Source organism: Macaca thibetana, chromosome 1, assembly GCF_024542745.1.
Source record: "Macaca thibetana thibetana isolate TM-01 chromosome 1, ASM2454274v1, whole genome shotgun sequence".
NCBI classification, from domain to species: domain Eukaryota; kingdom Metazoa; phylum Chordata; class Mammalia; order Primates; family Cercopithecidae; genus Macaca; species Macaca thibetana.
The window spans coordinates 35,452,212-35,467,833 of record NC_065578.1 but is presented as its reverse complement, the minus strand read 5'-3'; positions in this window follow the sequence as shown (position 1 = coordinate 35,467,833).

The following is a 15,622-nucleotide window of genomic DNA, read 5'->3' as shown; positions in this document are numbered from 1 at the left end:
GAGATGCCGAGAAGCAGCCGCAGCCTCCTCCCTCCACCTATCCCAGAGCGATGCTGGCGATTTCAAACGTATCTGTCCTATCAGTAAATAAACAAGATACAGATCTCTGGTATGACAACTCCACGATGAGGCAATCTGTGAGTTTCATGTCTCTAGACTTGCACAGATATTAAGAAAAGCAAGTTTATTTGCATGGTGGTTCAGGACTACGAGAGAAAGCATGGGAGTCGGTAGGAGGCAAAGTAGATAAAAAGTAGGAGGTCGAGGCTGCAGCGAGCCATGATTGTGCCACTGTACCCTAGCCTGAGTGACAGAGTGAGACCCCATCTCAACAAAAATAAAAAAATAAAAATTCTAAAAAGATTTTATTTTCTGCATAAAATATGGATAAAGTACTAAAAACGCATGTATTCATTTAAAACCATGGCAAAGGGGCATAAGCATGTAATTCACCAAGACCCAGTGAACTTAAGGGGAAGGCATATGGTCAGAATCACGACACTGCACTCTGGCCCCATCCCTGCCCCCAATTCACCATGTCATCTTGGACCACTCACTAACCCTCACCAAGGGTCTCTCATCTATTAAAAAAGAAAAAGAAACTCAGCTTGCCCAGATAAGTTCCCGAGTTTATAGCTTCCTGGGCCCTGCCCCAGGTGGGACCTGAGAATGGGAGTCTTACCCAGGCTGCCCTCCACCCGCTGCTTTGGGGTATATCTGCTCTCTTTCAGCTCTTCTGTGACTGTAGCCTCTTCTCAACTAAGTTTCAAACCATCCCACTCTTGTTCTTAGGGTGTTAGAATGCCCTGTTGATTAAGTAAAGCAATGCTGTAGAAAAGCCAAAAACCAAAGGACGTTAATGGCTCCCAGAAGAAAGAAGTAATAAAAATTCAGAGCGAAGGAGGAAGAAAAAAGGAGGAAAATGTATTTATCTCTGAATTCTAAGAAGAAAGTCATCGCATTGTTCCTGAAACACCAGGCGTTTGGTCTAGGTCCTGCTGCTCACCGCGCAGAAAGCCAATCCCTGAGATAAGTATTGCCAAGGAAGAAGGCTTTCATCAGGTGCTGCAGAGAAGATGGGAGCTCAGTCTCAAATCCATCTCCCTGATTGACTAAAACTAGGGGTTTACATAGCAGGGAAGAAATGTTACAATGTGTAAGAAAATAAGAACTAGGGAGGGGCAAGGGGGCATCTGGTGCCCCTATCTGATGAGTTTCAATTCTCTGATCCCATTTTTTAGAGGCCTGAAGGTCCTTTCCTGAGAAAAGAACTTAGATAAAACAAATACAAATTTCAAGCTTTAACAGCAGAAGTATCAATGTCTATGTTTATCCAAAAGACCAGTCTATGGGCCCATTTCACCATAGTCCCCATAAGTATCTAACAATTTTTATTTTATTTATTTTTGAAATGGGGTCTCATTCTGTCACCCAGGCTGGAGTATAGTGGCACAATCACAGCTCACTGCAGCCTTGACCTCCTCAAGCGATCCTCCCACGTCAGCCTCCCGAATAGCTGGGACTACAGGCATGTGCCATCACACCTGGTCTCACTATGTTGCCCAGGCTGATCTCAAACTCTTGATCTCAAGCGATTCTCCTGCTCAGCCTCCCAAAGTGCTGGGATTACAGGCGTGAGCCACCACGCCCAGTCTTCTAACTTTTTTTTTTTTTTTTTTTTAGACGGAGTCTTGCTTTGTCGCCCAGGATGGAGTGCAGTGGCAAAATCTCAGCTCACTGCAACCTCCACCTCCCAGGTTTAAGCAATTCTCCTGCTTTAGCCTCCCAAGTAACTGACATTACAGGCATGCAACACCATGCCTGGCTAATTTTTGTATTTTCTTAGTAAATATGGGGTTTTGTCATATTGGTCAGGCTGGTCTCGAACTCCTGACCTCAGGTGGTCCACCCACCTCGGCCTCCCAAAGTGCTAGGATTACAGATGTGAGCAACTGCACCCAGCCCTTCTAAGAATTTTTAAAGGTAAAACTCACTTCTTCCCTCAGCTATCCCAATAGGAGAGAATAGACTTCAGCATGATAGCCAGATGCCCAGATCTAAACTGGATCAGATTCCCTCATCCACATCCATCTAGTCTATAACCGCCTGGTTTGTCACTCTGGATTACATTCAGTATAGAACCACACTGTCCATTTTGGAACCATCTCAAGCCACAGGAAACCATAGAAAGACAAATGCAAATTTTAGAAAATACATATTTAGCATAATACCTAATCTTAAAGACCCAAATTAAAATCAGAAAAGTAATACCACCTTTACCTACCTCTTATTCTCTCCAAATTGTGCCCTGGATAACTCCTTTTCAGCTGCTAAATTCCTGGACAGCTGACAGAAGAGGGAATTACAGGACAGGCTTGGGATAAGGAAACCTCCACATTGAATCTTCCCTGCATAGCTTCCTGATTTGGTGTGAAGTAAATTCTCAGATCATAACTTACCCCTTTGCAAGTGAGAATGTCAAGAGTCATTCCAAGGGCCAATGGAAATTATTTTTGATTATTTGATTACCTTAACACTTCCACCACCACCACCTCCATACACGTGTACATTCTAGATTCTTTTTGTTTCTAGCCAGTGGTGCCTCTGCTGACAAAAATAACATTACCTTTTCTCTTAGTTCCTAAGACGGCATGAAAACTCAACTGCATGGCCAGGCGTGGTGGCTCACACCTGTAATCCCAGCACTTTGGGAGGCCAAGGCAGGTGGATCACCTGAGGTCAGGAATTCAAGACCAGCCTGGCCAACATGGTGAAACCCTGTCTCTACTAAAAATACAAAAATCAGCCAGGTGTGATGGCACATGCCTATAATCCTAGCTACTTTGTGGGGGCGGAGGCTTAGGCAGGAGAATCACTTGAACCCAGGAGGCAGAGTTTGCGGTGAGCCGAGATGGTGCCACTGCACTCCAGCCTGGGGGACAGAGCGAGACTCTGTCTCAAAAAAAAAAAAAAAACTCAGTTGCATTAGGCCTGATGGAGCCACACACCACCAGCAGTGCCAGCAGTGCAAGGGGCAGGCCCCAGGGCCTAGATGTGCACAATCACCTCAGATCACTGTGCCCTTCATTCTCTTTATAGAGCTCCCTCACTCCCTTTTGAAACACTGAGGCCAGCAGGTTTCCCAGTGGGGGGCCCCATGTCAGCAAAGGACATTTGACCCATTTTCTGGATATCCTCAAGACTCCTCAGCTTAGGTTACAACTGACAAGAAGCTAATATTTGTTTTATATTGATTAATATTTAATGTGTCCCTCATATCTCCCCCCTACCTCAAATATATTCTGCTTCAGGTGTTTATCTGAGTGGCTGCTAAGGCTCTCCTCCTCCTGTAAAAACGTGCCCAGCTGAGGCAGGAGAACAGGGTCTGGAGGCAGGAACCTAAGGCCAATTTGCACTGACTTCCTAGAACTGAATCAAAACGAAAACCCCACCTCTCCATGCCCAAGTAAGGAAAGGATCAGAAGCTACTCCCTTTGCAACCCCCACTTTCCACTGCCTCACAGATGAAAAATGGAAAGTACCTCTGACTGGTCCCTCCCACAACCAATCTGACTGGTTGTGGGGCAGGTTTTCATTTGCATAGGGTGTAACCAAGTAACCAACGGGAAACCTCTAGAGTATTTAAACCCCAGAAAATTCTGTAACCAGGGCTCTTGAGCTGCTTGCTCGAGCCCACTCCCACTCTGTGGAGTGTACTTTTGTTTCAATAAATCTGTGCTTCTGTTTTGCTTCTTCTCTCATTGCTTTCTTTGTGCATTTTGTCCAATTCTTTGTTCAAAATGCCAAGAACCTGGACAACTCATAGTCAAGACTGTCAACCAGTAACACAGCTACTCCTTTGGCCCCTGCTTCTCCAGGGGCTGCTTCTCTCCATCTTCGTTGTTCTAGCCATTCTGCTCTGTTCCTCACCATGTAGTCATCAGCTTCTCAGCTATGGGGCCAGCACTGCACTGCACAGATCTCAGCGCTCAGGTCTCCAGGTGCCAACATTGCTATTAATAGATCCAAAAGCCTTTTCTCATCCCCATGCTCCTTGGCTTTTTGGTTTTCTGTTTTGTTTTTGAAACAGGGTCTCACTCTGTTGCCCAGGCTGGAGTGCAATGGCACAATCATAGCTCACTGAGCCTCCAGACTCCTGGGCTCAAGTGATCCTCCCGCCTAGGCCTCCCAAAGTGCTGGGGTTACAGGCATAAGTCACCACGACTGGCTCCTTGGCTTTTTGAAAGCTCTTGGCCCTGCTCAACACCCTTTTCTTCCTAAAACTCTCTCAACCGTTCACCTCTGTAGCTCTAATCACATCTTTCTGCCCATACATCCTCTCTCTCCCTCAGTGCCTTCTGACTGAGGACTGCTCTGTATGATACAGAGTTCAACACAGCCATTTTATAAAGTCTGTCAAAATAGCCAAGTCAATGGCACAGGATCATTATTTCATCCCTGGCTGTCTTTCCCACTCCTTCTCCTCACCTCTCACTCTGACTCCTTCTCATCCTTAGCCTATTCCTTATTCTCATCCCATTGCTGATTCCAGTGTCTGATGTGCCCCGCAGGGTTTAGTTTCCACCCTTTCTGAAAGTTGCTCTGCATTATTTTTCAAAAATGTCACTACCTTCAACCCTTACCTCTGTATTGTCACCCCCAGGCCCACCTGTGCTGCAGGCTCTTTCCCTGGATGGTCCACATCACCTCACACTCCAGTGTCTGAAAATGCAGTCATTTTCATTGATTTAGTACATTTACTTCACTTTCAAAAGGCATGAAGAGGTCAGGCATGGTGGTTCATGCCTGTAATCCCAGCACTTCGGGAGGCTGAGGCAGGCGGCTCATTTGAGGTCAGCAGTTCAAGACCAGCCTGGCCAACATGATGAAACCCCGTCTCTACTAAAAACACAAAATTAGCTGGGTGTGGTGGTACACACCTGTAATCCCAGCTACTGGGGAGGCTGAGGCAGGAGAATCACTTGAACCCAGGAGGTGGAGGTTGCAGTGAGCCAAGATTACGCCACTGTACTGTAGCCTGGGTGATAGAATGAGACTCTATGTCCAAAAAAAAAAAAAAGGCACGGGGAAAATTTTTTAATATAATACAAAATAAGACAGTTTTCCATAGAAAAGAACTAGAAGTGGCTGCCAGAATAAGTGTCTTTCCCCCTTCTTAGAACAAAAAAAAGACAATGCTCACATTTGACATTTGTGCACTGGATTCCCTTCTGAATGAATAAAAAGGAAAGGGTTTGGTATAATTCCTGATGGGCGTGTCTTGTTTTTCGTGCCACCGTTTGTCATTGTGGTTTCCCATTTTACTGTCATAACTGGACAGACATTTTTGTAAATTCAATAAAAATACAAAAAAAAGGTTTAAAAAAACTGGAAGCACATGGGTAGAAGTTACCAAAAGCTTCCTGACCGTGAAGTGATCAGCTGGCAAAGAAGTCAGTTGCTGTCACTGGAGTGGTTCAGATAGAGGTTAGGGGAGCATCAGAGAATGTCATAAAGAGTATGTTGGCACTGGGTGGTAAATTGGAGCAGGTGACCTGGGAGTCGACCCTAACTCTCAGGATTTTGTGATCCTCTGACAATTGGAAACAGAACCACAACAGAGCTCACCTAAAGAGAACAGAGAGGCTGGGTGCGGTGGCTCACGCCTGTAATCCCAGCACTTTGGGAGGCTGAGGCGGGTGGATCACGAGTTCAGGAGTTCAAGACCAGCCTGGACAAGATGGTGAAACTCTGTCTCCACTAAAAATACAAAATTAGCCAGGCACAGTGGTGGGTGCTTGTAATCCCAGCTACTTAGGAGGCCGAGGCAGGAGAATCACTTGAACCCAGAGGGCAGAGGTTTCAGCAGTGAGCCAAGATTGCGCCACTGCACTCCAGAGTGAGACTCTGTCTCAAAAAAAAAAAGAGAGAGAGAGAGAACAGACAGGCCGGGCGTGGTGGCTCACGCCTGTAATCCCAGCACTTTGGGAGGCAGAGGCAGGCAGATCACCTGAGGTCAGGAGGTCGAGGGCAGCCTGGCCAATATGTTAAACCCTGTCTCTACTAAAAATATAAAAATTAGCTGGGTGTGATGGTCTACGCCTGTAATTCCAACTACTTGGGAGGCTGAGGCAGGAGAATTGCTTGAACCTGGGAAGCGGAGGTTGCACTGAGCCAAGATCACGCCACTGCACTGCAGCCTGGGTGACAGAGAGAGACTCCATCTCAAAAAAAAAAAAAAAAAAAAAGACAGAACAGAGAAATTCAAGGCTCCTGGAATGAACTCATTTCAAGTGCACCTTGTACTAGTTAGGGTTTTGGCTACAAAAAACTGAAACCAGTCCTAGCTATTTCAATAGAAAAGGAATTTACTGAAAGGACATCAGGCAACCCAAGAGTTGTCAGGAAGACGGGAGAACCATCAAAAAATGGCCAGGAACCAAGGAAGGGCGGGCAGTGGAGGAAATAATTCCAGCACTGGAACCACCATCGGGAATGCAGCTCTGGATGATGCAGACACCAGGACAGAGCCTAAACAGTTCCTGCTGGTTTGTGTCACTTGCTCCCGATGTAAACTCTGATAATGCTTGAATTTATGTCACAAGCCCACATCACAGCCGACAAGAATCAAAGACAATATCTGGCCTTTAAGTCATCTGTTGTGATGAGATTCCCCCACTGAAATCCATGGAATGTCAGATTTCCCCAAACATAGGGAAGGAGTTCAGTTGCTGAGTAGCCAAACAGTGAGATCTCCTCCACGGGCAGCAACCCCAAATCCGCCCCTCTTATTATTAACGATCTCTCCAGATACCCAGTGTTAATTTTTTTCTCTCTCTCTTTTTGAGATGGAGTCTCTCTCTGTCGCCCAGGCTGGAGTGCAGTGGCACAATCTCAACTCACTGCAACCTCCACCTCCCAAGTTCAAGCGATTCTCCTGCCTCAGCCTTCTGAGTAGCTAGGATTACAGGTGCATGCCAGCACGCCTGGCTACTTTTTGTATTTTTAGTAGAGATGGGGTTTCACCATATTGGTCAGGCTGGTCTCAAACTCCTGACCTTGTGATCCGCCCACCTCGGCCTCCCAAACTGCTGGGATTACAGGTGTGAGCCACTGCGCCTGGCAATTTTTGTTTTTTTGAGACAGAGTCTCACTGTGTTGCCCAGGCTGTAGTGCAGTGGCACAATCTCAGCTCACTGCAGCCTTGACCTCCTGGGCTCCATCAAGTGATCCATCTCAGCCTCCTGAGTAGCAGGGATGCCCGGCTAATTGGCTAATCTTTTAAACTTTTATAGAGATGGGGTTTTGCCATGTTGCCCAGGCTGGTCTCAGCCTCCTGGGCTCAAGCAATACGCCCATGTCATCGTCCCAAAGTGCTAGGATTACGGGCATGAGCCACCATGCTCAGCCTCAGTGTTAAAATTGATTCCTCCTTCCTCCTCCTTCCACCCACATTCCAGATGTAATCAGCCTCCAAGATTCCGACTGGCTCTTGTCATGGGTCTTTAACATTCATCCCTCCCTTCCATTCCCACTGCAACTGACCATCTTCATTTAGATCCTGATCACCTTCACATTCATAAAACTAGTGTTCCTCATATAATTGCAGTTTACAGTGTGAAGCATCTGGGCCTCCTAAGGTCTTCTCCCTGACCAACATTCAGGAGACTAGCAGGGGAGGTATGATTTATGTATTAGCTGGGCATAGTGTTGCCTGCCTGTAGTCCCAGCTACTTGGGAGGCTGAGGCAGGAGAATCACTTGAACCCAGGAGGCGGAGGTTGCAGTGAGCTGAGATCACAACACTGCACTCCAGCTTGGGTGACCCAGCAAGACTCTGTCTCAGAAAAAAAAAAAAAAAAAGAAAGAAACACTGACTGGGGAGTTTGGGCAGAGAACCTAACAGAGATCCAGCTAGAAGATCAAATCAAATTATGGAAGGCTTACTTAAATGTCAGCATTGGAATCTATGCTGCTAGTAAATTGAAAGTGTTCTTAGAAGGTAAATGATAAGTTCAGAACTGGGTTTTGAATCTGTTGGCAAAAAATTGTAAGCGACACAAAGACCAGTGAGATGGTTTTGATAATAAATTAAGGCCAGGCATGGTTGCTCATGCCTATAATCCCAGCACTTTGGGAGACCAAGGCAGGTGGATCACCTGAGGTTGGGAGTTCAAGACCAACCTGACCAACATGGAGAAACCCTGTCTGTACTAGAAAATACAAAATTAGCTGGGTGTGGTGGCACATGCCTGTAATCCTAGCTACTTGGGAGGCGGAGGCTTAGGCAGGAGAATTGTTTGAACCAGGGAGGCAGAGGATGCAGGGAGCTGAGACTGCACCACTGCACTCCAGCCCGGGCGACAAGAGCAAAACCCCCATCTCAAAATTAGCCAGGCATGATGGTGTGCACTTACAGTACCAGCTACTCAGGAGGCTGAGAAGGGAGGATCATTTGAGTCCAGGAGTTGGAGATGGCAGTGAGCTGTGATCACTCCACTGTACTCTGGGCTGTGCAGCAGAGCAAGACCCTGTCTCTATTAAAAAAAAAAAAAGCGGCCGGGCGCGGTGGCTCAAGCCTGTAATCCTAGCACTTTGGGAGGCCGAGACGGGCGGATCACAAGGTCAGCAGATCGAGACCATCCTGGTTAACACGGTGAAACCCTGTCTCTACTAAAAAATACAAAAAACTAGCCGGGCGAGGTGGCAGGCGCCTGTAGTCCCAGCTACTCGGGAGGCTGAGCCAGGAGAATGGCGTAAACCCGGGAGGCGGAGCTTGCAGTGAGCTGAGATATGGCCACTGCACTCCAGCCTGGGCGACAGAGCTAGACTCCGTCTCAAAAAAAAAAAAAAAAAAAAAAAAAAAAGTAAGGAAATGATGGCAGAGATACTTCAAAGAATTTGCAGGGCTAGTGACTGAGTGATTGTGACAGCTGTGGGGGAATCAAGAAATTATAGAAGTTATCGGCTGAGCGGGGTGGCTCATGCCTGTAATCCCAACACTTTGGGAGGCCAAGGCAGGAGGATCTCTTGAGCTCAGGAGTTTGAGACCAGCCTGGGCAATGTGGTGAAACTCTGTCTCTACTAAAAATACAAAAAAATTTAGCCAGGTGTGGTGGTGCATGCCTGTAGTCCCAGCTACTCTGGAGGCTGAGGTGGGAGGATCACTTGAGCCTGGAAGGTGGAGGTTGCAGTGAGCCAAGATCATGCCCCTGCACTCCAGCCTGTGTGGCAGAACAATAACTTGTCTCCAAAAAAAAAAAAAAAAAAAAAGCAAAGAAGAAAAAATTATAGAAGTTATCAAGGTTACTCAAGGTGCCCAACTTAGGTAGCTGAAAAATGGTGGTAGCAACTGCAGAAATGGAAAAATTCAGAGCAGGAGCTGATTTGGAAGGGACTTGATGAATTTTTCTCATAGACCTACTGGGTTTTGAGTAGCAGTAAGACATCTGGGGAATAAGCAATGTAAGACATGGGAAAATGGAGATCCAGAGAGCAGTGTGGGCTGGGGCACAGACCTGGACTCGGCAGCATGGGAGGAGACAGCTCAAGACAGCTACCCTGGCCGGGCGCGGTGGCTCAAGTCTGTAATCCCAGCACTTTGGGAGGCCGAGACGGGCGGATCACGAGGTCAGGAGATCGAGACTAGCCTGGCTAACACGGTGAAACCCCGTCTCTACTAAAAAAATACAAAAAACTAGCCGGGCGTGGTGGCGGGCACCTGTAGTCCCAGCTACTGGGGAGGCTGAGGCAGGAGAATGGCGTAGACCCGGGAGGCGGAGCTTGCAGTGAGCTGAGATCCGGCCACTGCACTCCAGCCTGGGAGACAGAGCGAGACTCCATCTGGAAATACAGCCCCAGAGGAAACACACACATTAGGGGACAGGAGAATGAAGTGGGCTTAAAAAGAGAGAGAGAGAGAAATGGAAAAGAAGCAATCAGAGAAATGGGTGAAGGTAAGTGACACAATGCCCAGAAAAAACAAAACACCAAGGAGGAGGGTGATCAGAATGCTCGAGCACTCAGGGGGATGCCAGAAGTGAGGACTACAAGAGGAGATATGGGTTTTAGGAGCAAGGATATCATTAGCAACCTTTGCTGAAAAAGTTAGTGGGGGCTTGGGAGTAGAAACCAGGTTCCAGTAAGCAGAGCCATTGGTGTGAGAAAGTGGAAGCCTCGCTGTTCAGCAGCAATTCTCAAACTTCTTGGTCTTGGAACCTCTACATACTCTTCAAAATGATTGACAGCTTTTGTTTATGTGGGTTACATATATTATCTGTCATATTGGAAATTAAAATAAAAATAATATTAATTCATTCAGAAATTAACTCATGAACGTAAATTTATATTATATATAAAATAAACTCACTAACATTTATATATAAAAATATAAACTCACTTACAAATTTATATACATATATAAAATATATAAACTCACCAGGATAAGTTTATATGTATATAAAATGTGTAAACTCACATAAATTTACATATATAAAATATATAAACTCACTATCATAAATTTATATAAATTATATAAACTCACTAACATAAACTCACTAACAAAAATTTGTATGTATATAAAATATATAAATCCACTATAAAAATTTATAAATTTTTTATATATATAAAATTTATAAACTCACTAACATACATTTATATATGTAAAATATATAAACTCACTAACAAATTTATATATATAAAATATATAAACTCACTAACATAAATTTCTCTCTATATAAAACATATAAACTAACATAAATTTCTATATATCATAAACATAAATTTATATATATAAATTATATAAACTCACTAACATTAACTCACATAAATATGTATGTATATAAATATACAAACTCACTAACATAAATTTATATATATACAATATATAAACTAACATACATTTTTATATATATAAAATATATTAACTCAGTAACATACATTATATATATAAAATATATATTTATATATATAAAATATAGGCCAGGTACAGTGGCTCATGCCTGTAATCCTAGCACTTTGGGAGGCCAAGGCAGGTGGATCACCTGAAGTCAAGAGTTCAACACCAGCCTGGCCAACATGGTAAAACCCTGTCTCTACTAAAAATACAAAAATTAGCCAGGCATAGTGGTACGCATCTGCAATCCCTGCTACTTAGGGAGCTGAGGCAGAAGAATCGCTTGAACCTGTGAGATGGAGGTTGTAGTGAGCCAAGATCGCACCACTGCACTAGCCTGGGCGACAGAGCAAGACTGTCTCAAAAAAAAAAAATTATATATATAATATAAATTTATGTTAGTTTATATATATTATATATATATAAAACCATAAACTCACTAATGTAAGTTTAAGACTTTCGTAAGTAGCAGTATTATCACCAACGAGGTTTATCTGAGGCACAGTTCTCACTCACTGAAACATCCCAATACCCAGCCATGAAAACTCTCAATATAGTCGGCACTGGCAACTTTTGACAGTCTCTATGGAGACTGAATATTTAAAAGAAGAGAAGCGGCCGGGCGCGGTGGCTCAAGCCTGTAATCCCAGTACTTTGGGAGGCCGAGGCGGGTGGATCACGAAGTCAGGAGATCGAGACCATCCTGGCTAACATGGTGAAACCCCGTTTCTACTAAAAATACAAAAAAACTAGCCGGGCGTGGTGGCGGGCGCCTGTAGTCCCAGCTACTCGGAGGCTGAGGCAGGAGAATGGCGTAAACCCGGGAGGCGGAGCTTGCAGTGAGCGAGATCGCGCCACTGCACTCCAGCCTGGGTGACACAGCGAGACTCCGTCTCAAAAAAAAAAAAAAAAAAAAAAAAAAAAAAAAAAAAAGAAGAGAAGCAAATCCAGTCTCAGCTGGAAAAGTGATCCTACTTGAGGAAAGGCTGGCATAAGGGCCTTTTGAGAAGTTTGACTGTGGAAAGTAAGAAAACAGGAGATTGCATGGAGGAGAAAGACAATTTTATTTTTAGAATAAGAGTAGCCCAACAGTGATTGCTGATAAAAAGGGAAGCCTCCTAGGGGAGATGGAAATCAATCAATGAGAGAGTGAAGGAATGAAAGAAGCCTTTTTTTTTTTTTTTTTTTTTTTTGAGACAGGGTATTTGTCACCCAGGCTGGAGTGCAGTGTGCAGTGGCACAATCATAGCTCACTGCAGCCTCAACCTCCTGGGCTCAAGAGATCCTCCAGCCACAGCCTCCCAAGTAGCTGTGATGGCAGCAGCAGAGGCCCATCTGGAGCAGCCAGCTTCAACCACTTCATGCCAGCTGCAGCAGTGGAGGTGCAGCCGGGGCTGCGTGCTCTGTGGAGTCAGCAGGGGCCAGAAACAGGTGATACCAGCAGGAGCCCCACACCCTACCAAGTTGGCAAGGCATGGAGCCCTCACTCCTGGGCACAGCTGCAGCCGCCCAGCCATGGTTCCAGAGTCGGGCATCCCTGTGCTCTTGAGGGCCCAGAAAGCCCCTGCCCCTGCAGGCTCAGAAGTGCCTGCTCCCACTCCCGGGCCTCTCCCCACTCCTGGCGCCCACTCCAGTGCAGAGCAAAGTTGTGGCTAAGCCCCACCACTGTTGTGACCCAGCTTGGTGTGCGTGCACTTGGGGTGACACTGACACACCAATCCCTGCTGCCTCAGCACCCCCCCGCCAGACTTTGGGCACCAATAAGCTTGGGATGGAGGCCAAGGGACTGAGGGTGGCTTGGTGCAGGCCTGCAGGCACCTCAGCCCAGGAAACCTGGGCACCAGCAGACGGCATGTTAATAGTGCCAGGAGGCAGTCAGGTTCCTAGGCAGAAGGGGCAGATCCCCATTGAAACCCCACCTTCAAGCCAGGGGTGGCCTGAAGCCTGAAGGTGGGGCTGTTCCAGGTGGAGTCCAGGACAGGAGTAAGAACTTCATTGATGCCTTCCAGCCAATTGGATGGTACTTTTTCCAGGCCCACCCATGGCCACCCATGGGCCAACCAGCATGCACTTCCTCCATTCTGAGCACATGAAAACCCCAGACTCAGCCAGCCTCAGACACTCCACAGGACCTGCCTGCAGAAAGGAGCTACCCACTTCAGGCCTCCCAAGAGCTGTTCTGTCACTCAGTAAAGCTCTCTCCCGCTTGCTTACCCTCCAGTTATCCACATAATCTCATTCTTCCTGGATGCGAAACAAGAACTTGGGACCCGCCAAACAGCGGGAGTGAAAGGAGCTGTAACATATTCCTGGCCAGCTCAGCTGAGCTGCGGGTGGTAACACACTCCCAGACTGCAGGAGTGAAGAGTGGGGACCCTTCTGGGGAACCACCCTCCACCAGCCGGTAGCTGCACCACATGACAGGAAGCAGTGGCGGGGCCCAGCCAGCCCAGGAGCCACGGGCCAGAGCCGGGCCGCACAGGGCGGTAGGACTGAAAAAGCTGTAACACACATGGACTGAAACACGCCCCCGCCCCCAACATGCCCCGCCCCTGCTCCTCGGGAGGTGAAAAGCAGCAGCCCTTTTTGGGACCCAGACCTCGGGGCTCCCCAAGCCAGGGCTGTGACACACTGTAACACCCTCTCTGGGGCTCTGTGGTTCCTGGTGTCTCTGAGCTTTCGGCCACCACTGTGTTCCCCTTGTCCAGATGCTGGTGCCCAGAGCAGAAGCCACTTGCGGTATGTCTGGTCCAGCTGCAGCCTTGCACAGAGCCAAAGCCTGTGCCGGCGCCTGGAGCTGGCCGTGCCGGGGCTTGGAGCTGCCCACCCGCTGCAGCAGCCAGCATATCTGGCTGTGTGTAGTGGTCGGACCCTGTGCTCACTCACACACCCCTCACTGCTCCACACCTGGCACGCCTTTGGCAGGCGTGGTATCCGGGCCCGTAGTGCGAGCTGAGCTCAGCCTCCAGACTGAGCGGGCAGAACGAGCCCAGCAGGCACAAGCAAAAGTCAAGCACAGGCGCTGCTAGCCACAGAGATTTCCGCATGGCAAAGTGACACCCTAAGGTTCTTGTGACAGCTGGGACTATAGGCGCACCCACTACACCCAGCTAATTTCTTAAAACATTTTTGGCCAGGCTCGGTGGCTCATGCCTGTAACCCCAGCACTTTGGGAGGCTGAGGAGGGCAGATCACCTGAGGTCGGGAGTTCAAGACCAGCCTGATCAACATGGAGAAACCCGGTCTCTACTAAAAATACAAAAATCAGCCAGGTGTGGTGGCACATACCTGTAATCCCAGCTACTTGGGAGGCTGAGGCAGAAGAATCACTTGAACCCGGGAGATGGAGGTTGTGGTGAGCCGAGATCGGGCCATTGCACTCCAGCCTGGGCAACAAAAGTGAAACTCCGTCTCAAAAAAAAAAAAAAATTTAGAGATGGGGTCTCACTATGTTGCCAAGGCTGGTCTCAAACTCCTGAGCTTGAACAGTCCTCTTGCCTTGGTCTCCCAAAGTGTTGGGATTACAGATGTGAGCCACCCTGCCCAGTCAAGAAGCCTAACTTACTGAGCTGCTTCTCTGTGCCAGGTGCTTTCACACATTAATGAAAGTCACTCAAATCTCCCAGTTCTCTGAGAAAAACCTTATTTTTTGTTTTCATAATAAGGAAATTGAGGCTGAGGAAGAAAGTGATTTTTCCAAGGCTATACAGAACGACTTTTAAAAAATGTAAATCAGGGCCGGGCGCGGTGGCTCAAGCCTGTAATCCCAGCACTTTGGGAGGCCGAGACGGGCGGATCACGAGGTCAGGAGATCGAGACCATCCTGGCTAACACGGTGAAACCCCGTCTCTATTAAGAAATACAAAAAACTAGCCAGGCGAGGTGGCGGGCGCCTGTAGTCCCAGCTACTCGGGAGGCTGAGGCAGGAAAATGGCGTAAACCCGGGAGGCGGAGCTTGCAGTGAGCTGAGATCCGGCCACTGCACTCCAGCCTGGGTGACAGAGCGAGACTTCGTCTAAAAAAAAAAAAAAAAAAAAAAAAAAATGTAAATCAGGGGCCGAGAGCGGTGGCTCAAGCCTGTAATCCCAGCACTTTGGGAGGCTGAGACGGGCGGATCACAAGGTCAGGAGATCGAGACCATCCTGGCTAACACAGTGAAACCCCGTCTCTACTAAAAAATACAAAAAAACTAGCCGGGCGAGGTGGCGGGCACCTGTAGTCCCAGCTACTTGGGAGGCTGAGGCAGGAGAATGGCGTAAACCCGGGAGGCGGAGCTTGCAGTGAGCTGAGATCCGGCCACTGCACTCCAGCCTGGGCGACAGAGCGAGACTCCGTCTCCAAAAAAAAAAAAAAAAAATGTAAATCAGGTAGGGCACAGTGGCTTGTGCCTGTAGTCCCAGCTATTCTTGAGGCTTGGGCAGGAGGATCACTTGAGCCCAGGAAGTTGAGGCTGCAGTGAGCTATGATCACATCACTGCACTCCAGCCTGGGTGACACGGTGAGACCCTGTCTCTACAAGTAAATCAAATCATGTTGCTCCCTTTCAATAGCCTATCACAGCACTTCTAGTACTAGTTGAGAAGACGGAAGCACAGAGAAGATAGCTAACTTGCCCAGTCACAGCCAGGAGCAGATTTGAACCTAGGCACTGTATCCGGAGGCTGCACTCCTAACCATGAAATCTAAACTCCTTACCTTGGCTCACAAAGTCCTATATGCTCTGGCTCCT